Here is a 19,352-nt window from a genome sequence, read left to right as displayed (position 1 = left end):
AAATAACTTTGCTCTGAAGCACGGAAGAGAGGAGAGAATGACGCCGACGTTCTGTCCTTTGTCCCGCCCTATAGCGCAAAGTTTTTTTAATTATGCACGTGTACCAACTAGTCCAACAATCCATGCTACTCAAATGATTACCACACTCAGGTCCTGCGTATCCGTATGGAACGCCCTTCAAGACGGTGGTCAACATTGCACTTTAGACCGTGGCGCTCTTCGATTTAGTCTCGGACTCGCCACGGACTCCCCGAGAAGCAGTCCGGCATTAGAGTTTCCCATGTATACCTATGGCTTCGGGGAATCCTCGGACTAGCGGCGCGGACTCTCCGCGGTGAGTCTGAGACTGTAAATCGAAGAGCCCCACTGACTGACATTGCCGGTCATGCGACGACAGTGAAACAGACTGCCTGTGCTGGCTATATAAGATACAGGGGTGAGACAGCTGCGCATATTGCGCAGATTTGATACGAATTTCTTTTCCTGCGCCAGACTGCTCCAAAAGCTTGAAAAGTTCAAAAATTGCGCCAAACTGCTCCTAAACAGTCTGAGAGCCAAGGATTATAACCCTCCCGTCAGTTTCGGCGGAGAAAAATGCTTACGGACGGCATAATTTTCCAGCACCCCCAAGGTGATGCTGTTTGTAAAAGTTTAATTGATTGATAATTCAATAGGAATCCTGCATAAAATTGTCCCCGAGAGAATTTTATCAAAAGTCACAATGGCGGGTTGCAGATGTTATATTCTGTGCGTTTTTAAAGTTTTCCCATCGAAAAACATTCCAAAGTCCTGTAGAAAAAAATACTTATGTGTACTGAGGCGACAAACTACTTGTGCAAGTTGACTAAAAAACAGCAATTTTTGGAACGCCGTATCTCCGGAACGACATTACTGGGCGCCGCAGTCTTGGTGTGGTGAAGATGTGAAAACGTGGTCGTCGGGCGAAGCAGTTGCTTGTGGTTCAGGCAGAGTGCTCTTTGCCTATTTCTACCTTGGTTTTAGTTACCTCGATGGCTGGGTTTACATTTAGTCGTTTGATCTGTTGCGGGACTCCGAAGACGGGAGTTCGTCAAAAACAACATGACGCCCTCCAATTCACCGTGTTTCGGCCTTGAGCGTGACGCGTGGTACATGCTTGGACTCATTTCGGACTCATTGCGGTGTTATAAAATGCTAAGTTATTGCTGCTTTTGACAGCGAGCTTGCGAGCGGCGGGAATGGGACGGTCGACACTGCAGAGGGGGCAGCGCAGGCTACATCGCCGCAAAATGTTCAAGCAGTGTCCCATATCGGGACGGGCTATTATTTCACGCTAGTTATAATGGTTCGTTTATCTGAAGTGAAATGTAATGCCCAGAGGGAGGCTGCTAAACATACCAACGTTAGTCATATTACGATCTTAGTGAACATGCACCATGGGGATTGAAATGGGAGGGCTGGTGGGGTGCGACTACTGTCACCTCGCTTCGCGCAACATTTGCCGTAAAGCCGAGTCGGATTACCAAAAAAAATTACACCATCTTCCCACGTGGGAACCCTGAGGAGATGCAAAGCCGTGCAAACTCGTGATGCTTTGCATCTCCTCAGGGTTCCCACGTGGGAAGATGGAGTAATTTTTTTTTTTGCTTTTCGCCTCCATCAGATACGCGGCCGCCTCGGCCGAGAAACGAATCCGCGACCTCGTGCTCAGCAGCGCAACGCCTTAGCCAGTGAGCCACCGCGGGGGGTCACTGCCAGAATCGTTGGCGTCTATTGTCAGCTCATCGGACGGCGCAGACCGAAGCAGCACTGAAGGGAGCAGCGGCGCGGACCTGGTTTATCTGAAGTGCCGAGGAGGAGGGGAGAAGAGGAGAAGCGCGCACAGCTGTTGGGGAGAGGAGAGTGACGTTATCACAGCTGGCGTGGAGAGGAGGAGGGGAGATAGTGACGTTATCACAGCTGGCATGGAGAGGAGGAGAGGTGCGGACGGACGCCGGAAGGACAACGGACATAGCCCCGAGCAATAGATGCTTTGCATCTAAAATAACAATTTCGGCATTCACATGGTGTTACGATTGCTTAATTTCTCAATTGGATATTTTCAACCGAACTCTACGCTATCTATTCATTGAGCTTAAGAATTTAAAATGGTTTGTAAAAAAGTAGTGCATTCGTACCTTGTGATACTCTGGTAGAAAAAGTTTTATTGAAAGGTTGTTTCAGTGTTATGTACGTTCAAATCCGATTAAAAAGTGCACTTTTCCCCTGTGAGTTGCCAAAAATTTGATTTTTTAAGCTCGTAAGGTGACATAATAAATGTCGTTCTTCTGCTCCAAATCAAGGTTTCTCTGCTCCAAAATTGAGATTTCGCTGCTCCAAAAACTGCTCCCAAATCTGATTCAGCTGTCTCACCCCTGAAGATAGCGAACAATTCTGAAAGGCTTGACGTTTTTTTTTGTTTTTTTTTCTTAGCTCTAGATTTATGCAGTCTTACCGCAAGAACATCAGTTTTCGGACAAATTTGCAGCTATATCTAGCTTAAAATCTTCACCGCTACACTTAGTAGGGAGAACGTAACATCCTCCCGTGCCATGGAGGAGAACCTTTCCTTTCCTCCATGTCCCGTGCCGTCCCAGCACATTGTACACCCTTTCCTTCGAAATTGCGAAATGTTGGCACCACCCAAGCCCCGAAACAAAACCTATAAATCAGCCCCTCAAAAAGTTGTACGCCTGTAGTGCATTGAAAGTCAGGGAGGCCAGTAGTATCTTTACTGTGTGAGCCATTTCAACAGACTTCATCACACATGTCATCTCGCAATTTGCCCAGAAAAACTCGAGGCCTCTGCAGCTGCTATTCAAAGAACATTGACGGAGTGCAGTTGTATGTGAACGTATTGTGATGTGTGCTGGCGATCAGTTAGCGTGAGTAGAGAACCCTCACGCAGCGTGACTGACCACTCTTTTTAACAAAATGACAGTAACGTTTCGAATTTTCTTTATTAACTTTATTTCTTTGTTCGGTAATAAAATTCAATGTATATTCTTCAAGTCTGGTTCTAATTCGCTGTTTGTAATTGTTGTAACCACAAATAGCGCCTTTTTGGTGCTATCCAACCGTACCCCCCCCCCCCCCCCCCCCCCCCCATCCGCTAATGGATGCCCCCCTTGCAAAAAGTTCTGCGGACGCCCTTGCGCAGAACCATCCTTAGTTTTCTCGCGTGTCTCATTTACTGTCGTGATACTTCACTGCTATGCACAAAGTAATGTTGGAAAGCTAATTTTACCTATTCTGTATACCAGTGATAGTGGGTTTGACTGCCATACATTAGGCCCCTTTAATGTCGCCTGCACTACTACACTTAAATGCATTGGCGAGAAAGCATTTTAGCATGAGAAATGTAAGGAAGGAAGGAATAGTACAGGAAAGGCAGGGAGGTTAACCAGAATACTGTCCGGTTGGCTACCCTACTCAGGGGGGAGAGGATACGGGAAATGAAAGGGAAAGAAAGGACAGCGGTACATATTAAAGGAGAAAATGAGAGAAAGAAAAGTAGAAAAAACACAAGGCGTGACCAGGCAACTATAAAGGCGAAGACACCTCAAATCAAGATATGAACCCCATAGTTGTTTCTATTATATTTCCCACATGACCTCGTATATCCGTTTAGAGACCCTTTAAAGACGGCTTCACTTCTATACACATATGGTCGGTGGGGAAGATATTCACCATCGACATAATAAGCAGTCTTACATCAAAATGTGAAAGCCCTAGGCCATCTTATTAAGCACCCATAATGACCCCATGCATACCTTGCCTCATTACCGCTGTACTCATCGTGCCGCGATTTACAGATATATAGACGGACAATGAATGCTCGCACATTAGAATATTTACTGTGTTGTTGTTGTTAGTGCGGTCTGTTACTTCGTCTGCTGCCTCAGTTTTCAAAGTGGGGGCCACACCCTTATAGTACAGAGCTAGTTACGATGCCGTTTTTCGTACGAACGTATACGCGCCCGGAAACAGCAGCGTACAGCCTTTCGAGTAAGTAAAATCCACGGCGAAAGCGTGGAGTTCCAGTCGCGAGCCACAACAAGCGAAGCTACAAGCCAAGCCAAGTAACAGTTGAACACTCCCAAAAATTCCCGTGATGTCACGCAACAGCCACGACAAGTATTCTCCCAGTGTATTCTAGTTCACTGTAGTTAGCATGGAACCCGATGCCTGGGGGAGTGGTGGTTTATGATCAGGGTTGCCAGACGGGGGGAAACGGCAGACCTGGCCTGGTATTCCACATACGCCCTTTTTTATTAGTATAACGGACTTCAGTGAAAACAGTTCAGTTGGCCGACCTCCAACGTCACAGAATTCAACAAAGGTCGGATAACTGGTGCCGGCCAGTGCACGGCAAATAAACGGGCGATTTAGAATCGGTCGGTGCATTCGTGTATGGCGGCGGGTGAGCGGACGCCATTGTTCTGCCGGCGAGCAGCAGCAGTCGGCGTATCCGGCGGCCGCCCTGTTCGTCAATCATGCATCGCGGAAGCATGACCCGCCAAGGGCGGCGGCAGCGGCCGTTCGTCGTTACAACCTACTTTCCACAGGGCCCGTTTACACTACGTCGCCCCGCCCCCCTCGGCTGTCCTGCTCGTCCCGGCAGAACACGGTTACGTGCCCACGGGGCTTCTTCATTTATGACCTGAGGCCCCGCTGCTCAATGGCCGAGCCAGTTTGTTTTCCCGCACGACCACCAACGAGTTACTTTAGGGGAAGACTACTTTCCATTGTTCACGCCAGATTGTTTATTAGTGTGGATCAGTTATGTCACCGCAATTCTCTCTAAAGACGATAGTCTTTCTTAGGCAACTTGAAGTTTTTGGGCTGTCTGTCTGTCCCGCAATTCAGCCACCCGGCCAGACGATAGAATAATCATTAAACGAGAAGTTTATGCAGGCAAAACCATACCAAACTCCTAAATCTGGTACCATACTTTGCACTTCAAAAAGAAAACATTGCAAGGATTTTAAGCATTGAAGGCAGCGTTCTTTTAATTGAAAATAGATGTGTTGTGCTTCGCGTCTGCGAAATCAAATGAAAAAAATACTCGCTGAAAACCATATTGTAACTCAAAAATACAAGAAGAGCTCGTGGTGCCATCGCAACTCCAACACAAACGAAAGGTTCCACTAGACGGCGCGCGAGCTGTGCAACGCGGGAAAATTGAATCGACTTAATTGAGCAAACCTCCGCCGTGTATATCGGGGGAGGAGCGATACGGTAGGAGAATAGCGTGGGAGGTGGGCGGGGGAGAGGAGAGGGGCATTCTCGTGGCAGGAGCGGCACAAGAGTATCGTTCTTCGACGATATTTGCAGCAAAGTAAGCAGATACGCGGCCATTTTTTTTTTTGTTTAAACAAGGGTGCGTTCCAATTCACCCTTTAGAAAGCTTCGTTGCCCTCTTCGCGGACAGTCCGCCATGTTAAGCCCCGTTTCATTTCGAACGAAGCCGTCAACGAAGACTGCTTCGCGGAGGCAGTAACGATGCAGGCTACCTTCCTGTCCAAACTGTCAGGTGACGCCAGCGCCACCTTTTTATATATCAATGTTGTTGCAAACTAGGTTGTTCTTTTTTGGGGAATTTTTAGTATATACAGTAGTGGTAAAGATAATTCTATTTAATTTTTAAATCACGTAATGTTCGTAATAATAACGGTAATATTATTTACGAAACTTGCGGCTTGCTTTCTCAACATGCCTGCTACGAGGCTGTCGTCTGCGTTGGTGTTGCGTTCGTGACCGCTGCGCCATTCCAACTCTTATTCCTTTAGACGTCTAATTAGACTGCTTCGTAAGCTGTCTACCAAGCTGTCCGGTAATTGGAACGCAGCCTATCCTGACGACACGCTGCTCCAATCTTGTTTGTGTTCCGATACAATAACTCACGAGTTTCCTGCAGGAAGAGTACTTTCCACCCCTGACGCCAGCTATCTCGTAAGTGCGAATTAATGGGTATACGAAATTCCGGTTCTTCATTCATTCGCCTTAATTTAGGCCTTTTGCCATTCGTGGGACTAGGCCTCCATTGATGAGAGCCGTCGCTGAGTATGCAGAACAATTGTCAGAGGTGAACGGGCAGTGCTTTTCTTTTATAAATGCGGAGTCTATATTGGAGTTTTTCGCTACGTCTGCTTGCGAACTTATATCTCACTTTTGCCTTACTGTTGGCCTCACAATAATTTGATTTGGTACCTTTTGAGTACATGATGATGCCTGTCTCGCCAAATGTGCAGCATACGCTAGGAAGTGCAAATATAATTTTTCTGGGCATCCGGTCACTTCATCTTAGCGGTGTTTGCATCGGTTATGGCTGTTGATGCTTTTAGGTTTTCATCTCAAATAAGCACAGAAGTCCTGAGCCCAAAGCTGTGAATTGTAAAGCTCTTAGCTATCTTCGCTTCCACTATTATAGGCTCGCTTTACTGATGGAGGCGAAAAGCAAAAATGCCCCTGTGTACGAGATTTCGGCTCACGTTAAAGATCCCCTGGTGGTCAAAAGTAATCCGGAGCCCTCAACTACGGCGCGCCTCATCGCCTGCGTTGCGTCGGCGCGTTAAACACTACAATAAATCAATCAATCAATCAAAAAACCCCTATTATAGGCTAAGCGTCACGGAGCATCCGCGTTATGGCCAGGCAGTCAAGACTGATGCTCGTATACTTGCTACGAGTCTCTCGGTAATGTTTCTTTGTGTGGCATAAACACTTTCACAATATGCACAATCACACGGCAGAGGGTTCGAGCTTCAGCGCAATACATCTCACGCGCGTGCTATGCAAGGGTAAAGTAATTTCAGTTATACGATTATAGATGAACGCACACAACGCCACAAATACTCGCGGTGACCTGCAATCTTCGCATGAAAAATAACGCACGCCATCAAGCTATACCGGCGGGTGAACCGGACAGGGCATGTTTAATCAACTCACTTCCTTGTGAAACTGCTCGCCGCTCTTCCCTCTCGAGTCTGGCGTAATTTGGGATGAACAACGGCTGCACGCAGCGGCGAGGCGCTCGGTGCTCGCCGGGCTCTCACGGCTTTTACTCCTTCAGTAAACCCCACTTCCGGTTGGAAACAACAACGTTTTGAGGCAGCAAACGCCACCCAGATGACAGGAATTTGCCTTTCCTGGGATACACGCGACGCAATTATCCAAACGACAGACGCTATTAGTGCTTGAAATCATAAAGTTCCACGAACAGAAGTGACAGGGAGGTGGGCAGTAGCCGGCCCTTTGCGGACATGGGAGAGGGCAAGAACTCGGAGCAGTATTTGTCAGTGGGATGTTGCGGCTTGCCGCCGTCACGCGCACGCGCACGCGCGCAGACGATGTCAGGCCAGTGCGCACGCCGTTCCGGACGTACCTTGTTAGAGCAAGCAGCGTGAGACATGTCGGCCTGACACTAAATACCGCGCGCGGCGCAGCAAGAAGAAAAAGGCTTAGTTATACGCGGGCTGCCGAGGCGCCGCAGGAGAACGAAGTAGGGTGCCGTTTGCTTTTCTTCGCGGTGTTCGCGAAAATCGGAATTTGTTGGGTAAATTCGAATTGGGCAAAATTTTACCGGTGAATGTTTTTCGTTTTTTAACACGAAAGTGGTGTTTTATGCGTGTGGTGTTGGTGTGGTGTTTTTTTAAGATCTGAATGACGTCATATCCATCACACGGAAATGACATCGCCAGAAAAAGTTCCATTGACGCGGCGGCGCCAGGATTCGAGCCGTGTTCTCTGTCGCCGCAACGGGAGGTGCCGAACGTTTTATCAACTGCGCCATGAGCTGAAGCGCACACAGTTGTGTGAACGCGCCATATAGCCTTCCTATAACCTCCTCTATTTAGATGGTACTGCCGACTAAGCGAAGTAGTGCATTACGATGCTAATGAGCGCCGACAGTTGGCGCCAGCTGAGCTCGTCGCAACGCAACCTTCTGCCGTACACTACACGGAGCAGGAACGCAGTTGTCGCACATTTGCCAAAGCGACGCGCCAGCAGGTCGTCGCTCGCCAGCAGACCCACAAGACAACCCCGCAAATCATGCCATTTCGCTACAGCGGACCGTGAGTTCACCAAACGATTCGCTGGCAACCCGTTCGGTTTGGTTCCCATGGTTTGCGAGCGCGTGTGGTTTCACTTGTGTTTACGCAGTGCTCCGGCGCGTGCAATCCAGTGTCTAATGTTGATGCGTCTGACGGTGTCATACCGATGATATATAAATAGCGATGTGCAAGTTCATATCATTTCAGAATAAGCATTCAACGGATCCTGTGACGGCACAGTTCACTTTCCTGTTTTAAAGGAGCCATGAAGACAAAATACAAGTTGGGTTTATTAGAAAGACTGCTTAGTCCCGATAACAATGATATCAATATCATCGCAATCTTCGAACAAATAACGGAGATATTAAAGAAAATGCGGGAAGCAGTCGCGACCCCCTTGCCAATTTCCCGCAACTTTTCTATGACGTCACGGAACCTTGTTTGTGCGATTGGCGGCCGTCTAACTGACCTGTCGCGACGACACATGACTGGACGTCTGTAACGGGGCCTCTAGTTCCATTTTACCGCATCACTTGAATGCTAATGTGCAGTTAACGCACTGAAAATTATGTTTTATTGTTGGCCCGTGTGACGTCATTCTTGCTCATAACACGTCACTGTGGCGCAAAATTTGAAAGTTTTTAAATACTTCTTCCTTTTTTTTCGTTAAAAAACATCTTTCGGGGCTGTAATGGAGGTGAGTGAGATACTGAATCCTAATTATTTCAAATTACACGAAGTTGTATTTTCTCTTCATGGCTCCTTAACGGTTCCTGTCAACCGGATCAACCACATTTTTTTTTCCCAGGACCATAGAACGAAACTAGAGTACATGATATCATAGCTAAAATCAAGGAAAAGGAATCGACTTGGGCTGGCAATGTAGTGACACGAAATGAGAACCAATAGACCACCAGGGCAACAGCGTGACTATACCGGAAGACGGGAGTACGCAAGGGGCTCGATGGAGGGACGAATAATGAAAATTCGGACGCAAAAACCCACTCGGGCAGCGTAGGACCGGGGTGGTTGATCGATCTAGGTCCACGGGAGAGGCCTCTTCCTTCAGTGGATGTAATGATGATGATGATGATGGAATAAATGGTGACCTACTTTTATCAAAGCATAACGCACTATTCCTCATCCCACACAACGTTTTTGTAGTGCTTAGCCCGGATTGTCTCTACAAACCCCTCTTAAAACGGATTCCATGTTCCCCGCTCACGCGAGGTTCTCGTCACCAGCTCGACATACAGCGCGAGAACCTCATTTAGCTCCACGCAGATTCGCCTCTTTTCTGCAGGGACCTCCGACCGAGCTCTCGGTACGCAGACAGCGCGTATAATTAACCGGTCGTCGCATGCACGCGCCCAGCTGCGCGAATGTAATGTTGACAGTTCGGCGAGAGTGCCATAGAAGCGTTATCTACCTTTGTCCGTCCTGTTTAACCAGCCGAGTGGTTCAGAAAGTGCCTCCCCGCAGTACACGCGCAGCTTGGTCCTTTCATCGGCCAGAGCCATCCGACTCTGTGAAGATGGATGAACAGCGAAGCTTCACTCCGGATATATGCGGCATCCCCATTGAGACGGCACAAAAGCGAAAGCCAAAGTGAAGAACGGCAACTTGTCTTGACAACGGGGCCACCACCCCACGGAGGCGGAGGGAACTAGACACGCAAGCGCTTGAACGCTGACAGAGAGAGAGAGCGCTGCGAACGCAGGTATGACCGACGTGGGTCGCACAGCGGCAAACCTTTGGGAGAGATTTGAAACTCCACTAGACTTGAAAATGGTGCCCATTGATAACTAACGTATTCACATATGCATATATGATGAGACGTATGAGTAGAGGTCTAAATTATTTTTATTGTATAATATCTACAAAAAACGCATATCCCAATGATGAGATGCATAACCTTGAAGTCCATATCAACGTTTTGAACTACGTGCGACTTTGACGGTGACAGCCTGCTGATAGCCCACACACGCCGGGACGTTCGCTTTTCAACTTCTCGCGTTATAGAACGCCTTGAGCTTCAAAGAGAGTGTGCCTTTTTGCTCGCAGACGTGAAAAATACATCAAACTTTATGCATTCAAGGCTGCGATCACTGTGATGCCAAGCAGAGGCCTGGCAGCTACACATTGGAAGAATTAGGGACACTTAACAATGATCTCGGGCCCTGCCTTGCTGAACTGCCAAACCTGAACTATAATATAGGCAACAATCATATTCTGCACATAGCCACACCTTAACCTCTCTCTCTCTCTCTCTCTCGATATATATATATATATATATATATATATATATATATATATATATATATATATATATATATATATCAAAAAGAGTCCGACGCACGCATCAAAAAACAGCAACAAAAAGGTTTACTGACGTTTCGACTGGAGGACCAGTCTTCATCGGAGGAACAAGTAGAGGACTTTGCAGCACGCTTTTATGGGTGCGTGTGGAGAGAGGAAAGTGCGCTAAAATGTGCCCTGTTTAAAAGAAACAAGAAAACAGGGAAGATATACACACGAGAGAGCATGCACTGCCCTCCCCCTTTTATGGGAATTAACAAACTAAGGGGGAGAAATGCCTTCAAAGACAACGGTATGAACAAACATATATATATATATATATATATATATATATATATATATATATATATATATATATATATATATATATATATATATATATATATATATATATATATATATATATATATATATATATATATATATATATATATATATATAAAGACGGGGACACACAAGAAAAACATTAAAGAAATAAAAGTTTAGTGATGTTTCAGGACTTCCTTTCTTCAGAAAAGAACGAAAGGAAGAAAGAAGAAAGGAAGTCCTCTTTCTGACACGTCAATAAACTTTTATTTCTTTAATGTTTTGCTCGTGTGTCCCTGTCCTTACTTACCTTATTTTCTCCTGCTCTTTGTGAGTACATACATATATATAACAAATAAATTTAGGAGGTTTTCCACGACATGATGTCACAGTGGTGACAAATTTTTTAAAATGCGACGATATGTCAAGAGTCAATACACGCAAAATATTCCCCCTCCCCTCAAACGCAGTCGTTAGTCAATCAGATGCAGTGCGGCGAAGCGGATCCGAATACGTCTGTTACAGTGCACTGCAATGTAATCGACGTTTCAACGAGGAATGTTTGAACTGGTTGTGTGTTTCAAAATTGTCCACCCTCTTTATTGCCAAACATTTCAAAATTCCCATCTTCTTTTTCCAGACTCTTAAACAAAAAGTGAGGCTGCTTCTCCGGTGGCCTCCCCTGCTCTTGGCGTTTCAAACTACCCATTTGCTCGCTTACTCCAATGGGTGTGGAAGGTCGGCGGTAGGGCGAGGAAGGGTTCCGTGAGTTAGCTATGCTGAAATATCCGTTATACTGAAATACCACGTAGTCACCCCACGTGGACGATTTTGGCGCAGGCGAGAGTGATTACTGATTTCAAAACGCAGAGCACCAGAGCTAAGTACGAGAAAAAGAACTCGCCAGTGTACACGAAGTTCGGAGAGATCAGGCTCTTAAAAGCTTTAGACCGTAGTCTTGTACCAAAGCAAAGACAACCAGAACGGAAGTGTTCGCTCAGTGTTTCCGAGAAGGGGAAGCCGACTCTCCCACTTTTTGAAGTGCGCAAATGGAAAGTTCGTAACGACACTCTCCATGTTAAGGACTAGTACAGCGGTCTGCTAAAAGTTAATGAAGGATCGTCTCGAGACGAACTCACAACTGCGCGTCCGCTCCTCTGGTAGATAACGGGCCGACAACGACGAGGCTCGCCGCACAGCCGGCGTCGTCTCCTCTGCTTCCTCGACGGGGTAAATCCGAACCGGAGGCGCGAACAGAGCACGTGCTTCTGCCGAGGCTCTTCGCGGTCGTCAAGTGACAGGCGGCCGTGAGACGAGCGGCCGCGCGCGGGCAGGCGAGCGGCCAGCCGGCTGCCGGCGGAGTTCGCTACTACGACTGACTCACGCCGAACCACACAGCCGCCCTGGCACCACTGCGAGGCACGTGGCGGCCGGGAGCGCTCCCATCACCCTCTCACTTTCCACCGCTTCTGGAGAAACCATCCGTTTTGCTCCGTTTGTGAAGACGGCTGTCGACGGCGGCGGTGGCAGCAGCACCACACCCCGGTCGCGGTTAACCCACGGTGCCACTTTCCAGCAGCCGGGGATGACGAAAGTGACGAACGGCTCCACCGCGCGTCCGGTCGTCACTCGCTGAGAGGAGCCGCCTGGCAGCCGCTGTGATTGCTACTGCGACGACGTGCTGGTTCTTGTAACTGTACGCCGGTCTCTCACGACGCCCCCTTTCTTTCCCCGTATCTTCTATACGCCTGTGTTTCGCTCGTATAGCCTGGACGGTTCGGGGTCTTGGTCCCAGCAACGGGACGTTGCCGCCGCACTGCTCAGTCGTCGGCCGGTGCAGGTCGCGGCTCGAGTGTTTCAGCCGCCGTTCCGTCCGCGGCGGCGGCGGCGAGGGCGGATGTGTGACGAAAACTTCTCTTCCGGCGCTGCCGTGAGTCGTGCCCGCTGCGGGAGCCAAGCCCGCCCGCTGCGCGCCTGCGGCCTATTTTGCCCGCGCGTCGGAGCCCAAGGCGAAACCGAGACTTGGAGAGCGTTCAGAACAAACAACTACTCTCGCCTCCACCGGCGCTGTTTGAGGAGAGGCCGCGGAGCACGAACCGATTATACCGGCGGTGCATATTGTACCCTGGTGCGCCAAAATAATAAACTGGACCCTTGAGGCAGAGAAGAGTCCGAAGAAGCGCCGAACGCCACGTAAAGTTGCCATGATGGCACGTCCTGCTTGTTCACCCGGTTTCGCTCAACAGCGGACATAAGTCACGCAGTGGCTCCTTTAAAAAAAACCGAGCCCTTTTATCCCGCTTTTCCTTCTTTCCTCCATCCACTTCCTGCACAAAAAGGGGCTTCCGAAATTACATTACTGCTTCACCCACTTCACGTCCGCGCTATCAAAGGAAACGCAGCTGTATATGCTTTCTACTAAGGCTGCATTTTAAAGGGACCCTGCAACACTTGCCATCGACTACTAGTAATGTATTTTGGGATAAAGTCTATTGTCCCAGAAATATCCTCCCGCAAGAATCATGAAAATCCGTTCACAATTAACGAAACTACGCTCGATGAGAAATCGCGCATAATCGTTCCCTCTCAACTCGACCGCGGGCAACGCGACGAAAGCTGCGCGCTCTCTCCCGGAGAGGGGGGCGGCTCGCGGCGTTCTCTTCGGCGGCCTTCGATATATCACATGCCGGGTAGTTTTCTCCTTTTCTCCGCAACGCGGAGGGGCCTATTTCCGGTCTGGTGCCACAAAAAAGCAGGCATGGGTGCCTGCTCGCAAGTGCGCGCTCGGGCTCGTAGGGCGTTTTTGAAGCAATAAACGTTTGTAGTCGAGTGGTCCCGTTGAAAGGGAAGTATTGAGCTCATCACTCAAACTCCACCACAGTGCATTCAAGGGACTGATTTGTGCCGCCAGTCAAGCGAATTCAGCCGGTGACATCAAAGAGCATACCACTTGTTTAAAAAAGTGACCTTCGCTGTGGCCCTACGCATTGGAGAACGTCGTACTTGCATTGCATGGTCCAAAGCGCAGACCAAACTTTCGAGTCAAATCATATACGCCCGACATTCGGTTGCTTTCTGCATGGATTCGTCAGTCGAGGTCACGGAGGTGAAGCTTAACCGCAGGATTGTCTTAGTGGCGTCGTGGTTACACTGCCACTTTAGTAGTTCGCAACATCCGCATTTGTCCTGTATGCCCACAGTATAGTTATAATTTTCTTCACCGCAGAATCTGCTTTGGTTGCGTTTTTGTTATTTTTACAATGTAAGCTGTACATGAGAAGTTATGCTATGATTTCGAGCTGTCCACACTCCAATGCGATAGCTGCCTGCAAAGCGTGCTTCACTGCAAGTATATGCATAATGAGAGGAAGCCAACTTGGCGCACGTAGCAGAGTGGCAGCACCTGATCTTTGAATGTGCGCGATTCAGTGCGTAAAAAAGCGCCTCTGGTAGCGTATTTTGAGCTGCCGCTTTCCCTGCACATCAAACAGAGAGACAATATATAAGGTCCGTGGTCACCCCCAAAACGTACCTGATGCGCGACAAAAGCTTTGATTGTGTACCTTCCAGACACCGGGTCTTGACCAAACATTGTAAATGAGTGAACGCATGAGTACGCATCAACTTCTTCAACATTATCACCACTTTCATTATCATCGCCCCCACATTCCCCTGGAGTAGCAAGCTAGTCGTCTTAGCTCGGATGACATCTCCAGACTCATTAGAGATCATTCTCTCGCTCCTTCAAAAGCCAACTTCACAAAACAGGGAATGACAGACGGAAGAAAAACCAGGAGAGAGCTCCCTAGCAAAAGCGAACAAGCGCAAATACAAGGTGTTTTTCTCTCACTTGCCTTTGGATATCGCTTATGTTAAATACGGATTGTTTTAAGCCACTTTCATCAATCTTCTTGCCGCTAGTCGAGAATGCAACCGAGCACTCGTCCGTGCGCTTAATCTGTACTTAGCAGGACGCGAGAGCACTGTCAGCGCTGGCGATTTTGCTGGGTAACGGAGGCAGAGAACACTCTGCGCGCATGCGCCTAGGGAAGTTAGGACTCGTGGGCTGATTACGAAAGAGAGAAGAAGAAAGGAACCCGAAAAGTCAGTCTCGTGTGTCACGCGTTCTCAGCTTTCACACGCTTGTAAGAGTCGGTGCCAGTGCGACCGACCGGAGTTCTCGCTTTGTTGAGATTTGTTAGAGCGCGTCGTCCTTGCCCTGACCGCCGCCGCCGCGGCGGGCTCAATGGGACGCCTGATTGAATTCGACACGAAAGCCCGGTGCAGATGTTTGCGCAGAAAGCCCCGGCCTACGACGAAGCCCCACGACGTTCCATGAGCGTAGCGGCGAAGGCCGACCATCCCGTTTAAGTGGCTTAAACTCAAAGGGGCCATGCAGACAAAACACAAGTTTGGTTCATTCGAAAGACTGCCTCGTTAGAATCAAAATGACACCACTTTTAACGCACACTTCGCTAAAATAAGCTAAATAGGCAGAAAGGGAATTTCTATGCAACCCATTAGCTCATTTTTCGCAACAGAACCTACGATGTCATATGCCCAGCTGTGCGATTGGCTGAGGCCGGCAAAAGCAAACGCAAATTTGCCAGGGCTTATAAGCATGCCGAACGAGCTATTTACGCTTAAATGTAATGCATATTCATCTTGCAGCAGTAAGAATAGTGGCGTAAACAATGAAAGTTACGAAAATATACGTAAACATAGAAGTACCGATGCGCACTGTTGTTGGTACTGGGCGCACTATGCTTTTTTAGCTGCACACAGCCCACCGCTTTGGAGTTGTCTTTGTCTTTGACTTTGGCCGATTGGCGTAAAGAGACGTTGTCTGATGTGACCATGTTTGTCGAGCATACCCATGTTTCACGAAACGATTACTTTCTACCATATAAAAAAAAACAATCCATGAGCAAATACGGTCAAAAACAAAGCAATGGCGGACAACGGTCCGATGATGATGATGATGATGATGACGATGATGATGATGATGATGATGCTTAGTGGCTTCCCCTTTGTAACGGGGTGGCGTTGCGCAGCGGCCTTAGTCGCAACTCCACTGTACAATCACGTCGCAAAAAAATAAAAACAAAATAAATGAAAAAAAATCTCAAAATAAAAATAACATACCTTTACGAAATTTTTGTGCTAGTCTGACTTCTTTGTTCGCCTGTCTTCCCAGATTGTTCTTTGCTCTTTTCCCACCAACATTATAACTTTCTTTAACTGACCTCTACTGCTGTCCAATTCACTTTTCCGCTAACCTTAAAACCAAGGGCTTCCGGAAACTGGATGGCTCGCGGCTGACTATGGTAGCGCCATCTGGGAGGATTGACGGCAAGCAAGGTTGCAGAGCCTAATGAAGAACTGGAAGTTCGTCTGAATACCCGCCCTCATGACTTCATGGCAGACTCACGCACGATTTGGCGGGAGAATGAAAAGTTTAACCTACATCGATTCATTTCTCAGTGAACACGGCATCGTTTGCTACCGGACAAGCGCTTGGGGCACTATAAAACACGCAATCTTTCGAATAAAACAAACTTGTATTTTGTCTACATAACCCCTCTAAGCTGAGGCACACAGGACGAGCGCACCTGTTAACATTCCTGTGGAAGTTACTTCTCATGACCCACGGACTTAAAAACCATCGCGCACCGATGCCGAAAGCTTTAAAAATACATATCAGTGTTCACAACGGCCTAGTTTGCTTATTTGAAATAAAAAAAAATAAAACTCATTGCTTGCTTGACAGCTGGCCCCATCTAGTGAAAACTGGATAAACCAAAATGCGTTTCTTGTTTATTTTTTATCTCAGTAAAGAAGTGATACATTTATAAAAGAAGCAAACTGGGCCGCTAAGGACATCCGTATGTATCTGTAAAACTTTTCCTATCGGTACCCGATGGCTTTTAAGCCCGTGGGTCGTGAATTAGTAAGTCCCATAGGAGTGGGACCCCTAGTAACGTTGAGTGGGACCCCCTTAAGGACGTCAAAATAGTTTTCGAATGTTGAATTGTAAAATTAAAAAATGAACCCCACTCCGTACAGATGGTTAACCAGTTAAGCTGTTGTGATACAGCGCAGAACGGACAAATGACGCAGAAGAATGCACGAGACGGGTGCTGTGACATTTTGCGCTGTTTTGGCGCTGTAGCACTTTACGCGAATACCCACCAACTCGCCCAACTATCCAGTTTGTTGCGGTTAAAGGGACCGTGCAACACTTTTTTTTCAACTTTTATTTTGAAATCTTAAATGTCTGCAGAACGTAGTCACCCAACACACCCAGTACTTAGATTAGGGGGTCGCAAAGCACCTCAGCCAAAAATTACGCTCTATGACCATCAAGTAACTTGTAGACTCGCTCAAAAGATCGTCCTCTCTTTCCCGGTCTTGACGTGCTTCGACGGCCTGAATTTCGTCACCGAGGCCATGTAGCGGCTGTTGGCCGGTTTTCCTTCAGTTGCAGCAATGAACGCTCTTCGCTAGCAACTTTAAAAACAAAGCCGCAGAAACAAAGCATAAACGGGAGGCGCATCTAGTGCGACGAGCAAATCACGCAGTGCCGTTCCGTCCTGGCGACAACTGTATAGCTTTCGCAGGGCCTCCAGGCGCGAAGGAAATAGTGAAAGCGTTTATCGAAATGGTTGCAGGGTCCCTTTAACCTGGAACGTGTGGCTCCGCCCGCACCGCCGCCGCCCCTTCCCGCCGTTGTCACTGGAGCGGCGCTTCGCGCAGTGGCTCCCTGCGCGCGCGTTCTGCTGCGAGAGGCTCTTTTTCGCTCCGTCCGATGCAGCGTTCCCACTTACCAGTGCGGGTAGATGCGGCAGTGTAACTACGTCATCCATAAACCCAGCCAATATATCTACCCTCAATTCTAACTCCTCTCCAACCTGGTTTTCTCGCGCATGCTCATGGTGTTCCACCCGATAAAATTTCTGCACGCACGGGACCGCCGGATTTTTCCTTTCGCCTGGTCATATAAAAGCTTCGCTTCAAAGCATTCAGCTCTAGGTACGTTGACAACAGCGAATAAGGGCGACTTAATGCGTCATCTTCAAACTCCGGCTCCACGTCCGCCTCAGCTCGTCAGGTTACATGGGTGAGAAAACAACGGCTTGCGCACATACTTACTGACCTTTAAAAAGCGCGCTGAAAAAAAATGGCCGCGTATCTGCTACATTCGTTGCAAATGTCGACGAAAGGCAATAGTCGACTGGCGCCTCTGGAAAGTAAATGCCTCCCTTCTCTTTCGCGCTCACCTCTCATGCTGTTCTTCTCCCGTCTCGTTCCTCCCAAGATAACAGACAAGGGATTTGCTCAACCCACCGCGGTGGCTCAGTGGCTAAGACGTTGCGCTGCTGAACACGAGGTCGCGGGTTCGATTCCCGGCCGCGGCGGCCGATTTTCTGATGGAGGTGAAAAGCAAAAACACCCGTGTGTACGAGATTTCGGCGCACGTTAAGGATCCCCAGGTGGTCAAAATTAATCCGGAGCCCTCCACTACGGCGCGCCTCATCGCCTGCGTTGCGTCGGCGCGTTAAACCCTACAATCACTAGGGATTTGCCCAAGTGAATTTAACTTTACCACGTTCCACTGCTTCGAGTTTGGTGCCCCGACGGCAGCGGTGCCGTACGGCTGAGACGCGCGTGTATCGAAGGACCCTACTAAAACGTTCATAGAACCGCGTTGCCCTACTCCGCGAGCGTTCCAAGGGGAACGTGGAACCTATCTAGTGGAACATTTCGTTGCGGTTGCCGTTTCATTTTTAAGTACCGCCATGTAGCGCGGGCAACAGCGGGCGGCGGTTTTCTGCAGTTGATGTAGCATTTCATTTGCTGTCACAGAAATCAAGCATCCGTGAATTATTAATAAAGGAACACTGAAAATATCACTCATGTATTGATGTCCCGCATTATATTTGCGTAATTTCTTGTTCTTGTTCAACAATGTTGACAAGTATGAACATTAACACCGGACTAAGACGTTTAGATTTGGCAATGAGTATATAAGACTATTGCGTAGATTCTGTTTAACTTTGGCCGGGTGGCTGAATCGAGTCACAGACAGACAGACAGACAGACAGACCAAAATTTCTGCGTTTAAGTAGCCCAAGAAGGACTATCGTCTTTAAAAACGCACTTACATCTGCCACGCAAGTTCCGCGGTGTACCCTCGCAGCAAAAAGGCTATCAGTTTGCTTTAAAGCAAATTCTAAAAATGTGCTTGGGTCGGCGCCGCATCAACCAAAACATCACGTGAATATTAACTAACCGGATCATACACGTGCGAACGCAGACACAAATGTTTGCGTGCCAGTTGGGTTGTCTAAAATTGGCCACGGTCTTTCAAAAGCGCGTTATATTTTTGGTGAAAATAACGTCAACTTTCGGCTTCCCATTACACCCTCACGTCTTTCCGTACCACTTGTATCACGCTATACTCGCATCCGTCCTATAGTTTCAGGCATGTTTCAACTCTTGCACGCCTTGAAATTGCGTGGCCTGAGGGCTGTTCTACAGTCGCCTATTTGCGTTCATCCCGTCGGCTTCGCATGCTTCCTTCTTATGTGACGCTTATAAAGATAACGTCACGCAATACTTGGCGTCGATTCTTCAACCCCCCAAAGAGGT

The 19,352-nt window shown here is 48.1% G+C and overlaps 1 protein-coding gene across 2 annotated transcripts in view; it reads right to left on the bottom strand.

Moving 5' to 3' along the window:
• LOC144145160 (beta-1,4-glucuronyltransferase 1-like) overlaps positions 1-19,352 on the bottom strand; it is a 97,791-nt gene that overhangs the window by 26,943 nt on the left and 51,496 nt on the right. The window contains exon 1 of one of the 2 annotated variants that reach the window (XM_077676664.1): positions 11,840-12,612. The exons of the other annotated variant lie outside the window; for it this stretch is intronic. The gene's annotated coding sequence lies outside the window, so the exon portion shown is untranslated. Of the gene's footprint in view, positions 1-11,839; positions 12,613-19,352 lie in introns of those variants that run through there. 2 annotated transcript variants of the gene reach the window in all.

This window comes from Haemaphysalis longicornis, unplaced genomic scaffold, assembly GCF_048455015.1.
Source record: "Haemaphysalis longicornis isolate Haplotype H1 unplaced genomic scaffold, Haemaphysalis longicornis Haplotype H1 scaffold_7, whole genome shotgun sequence".
NCBI lineage: Eukaryota > Metazoa > Arthropoda > Arachnida > Ixodida > Ixodidae > Haemaphysalis > Haemaphysalis longicornis.
The sequence above is the reverse complement of the archived record's forward strand: the minus strand, read 5'-3'. Positions and strand labels throughout refer to the sequence as shown.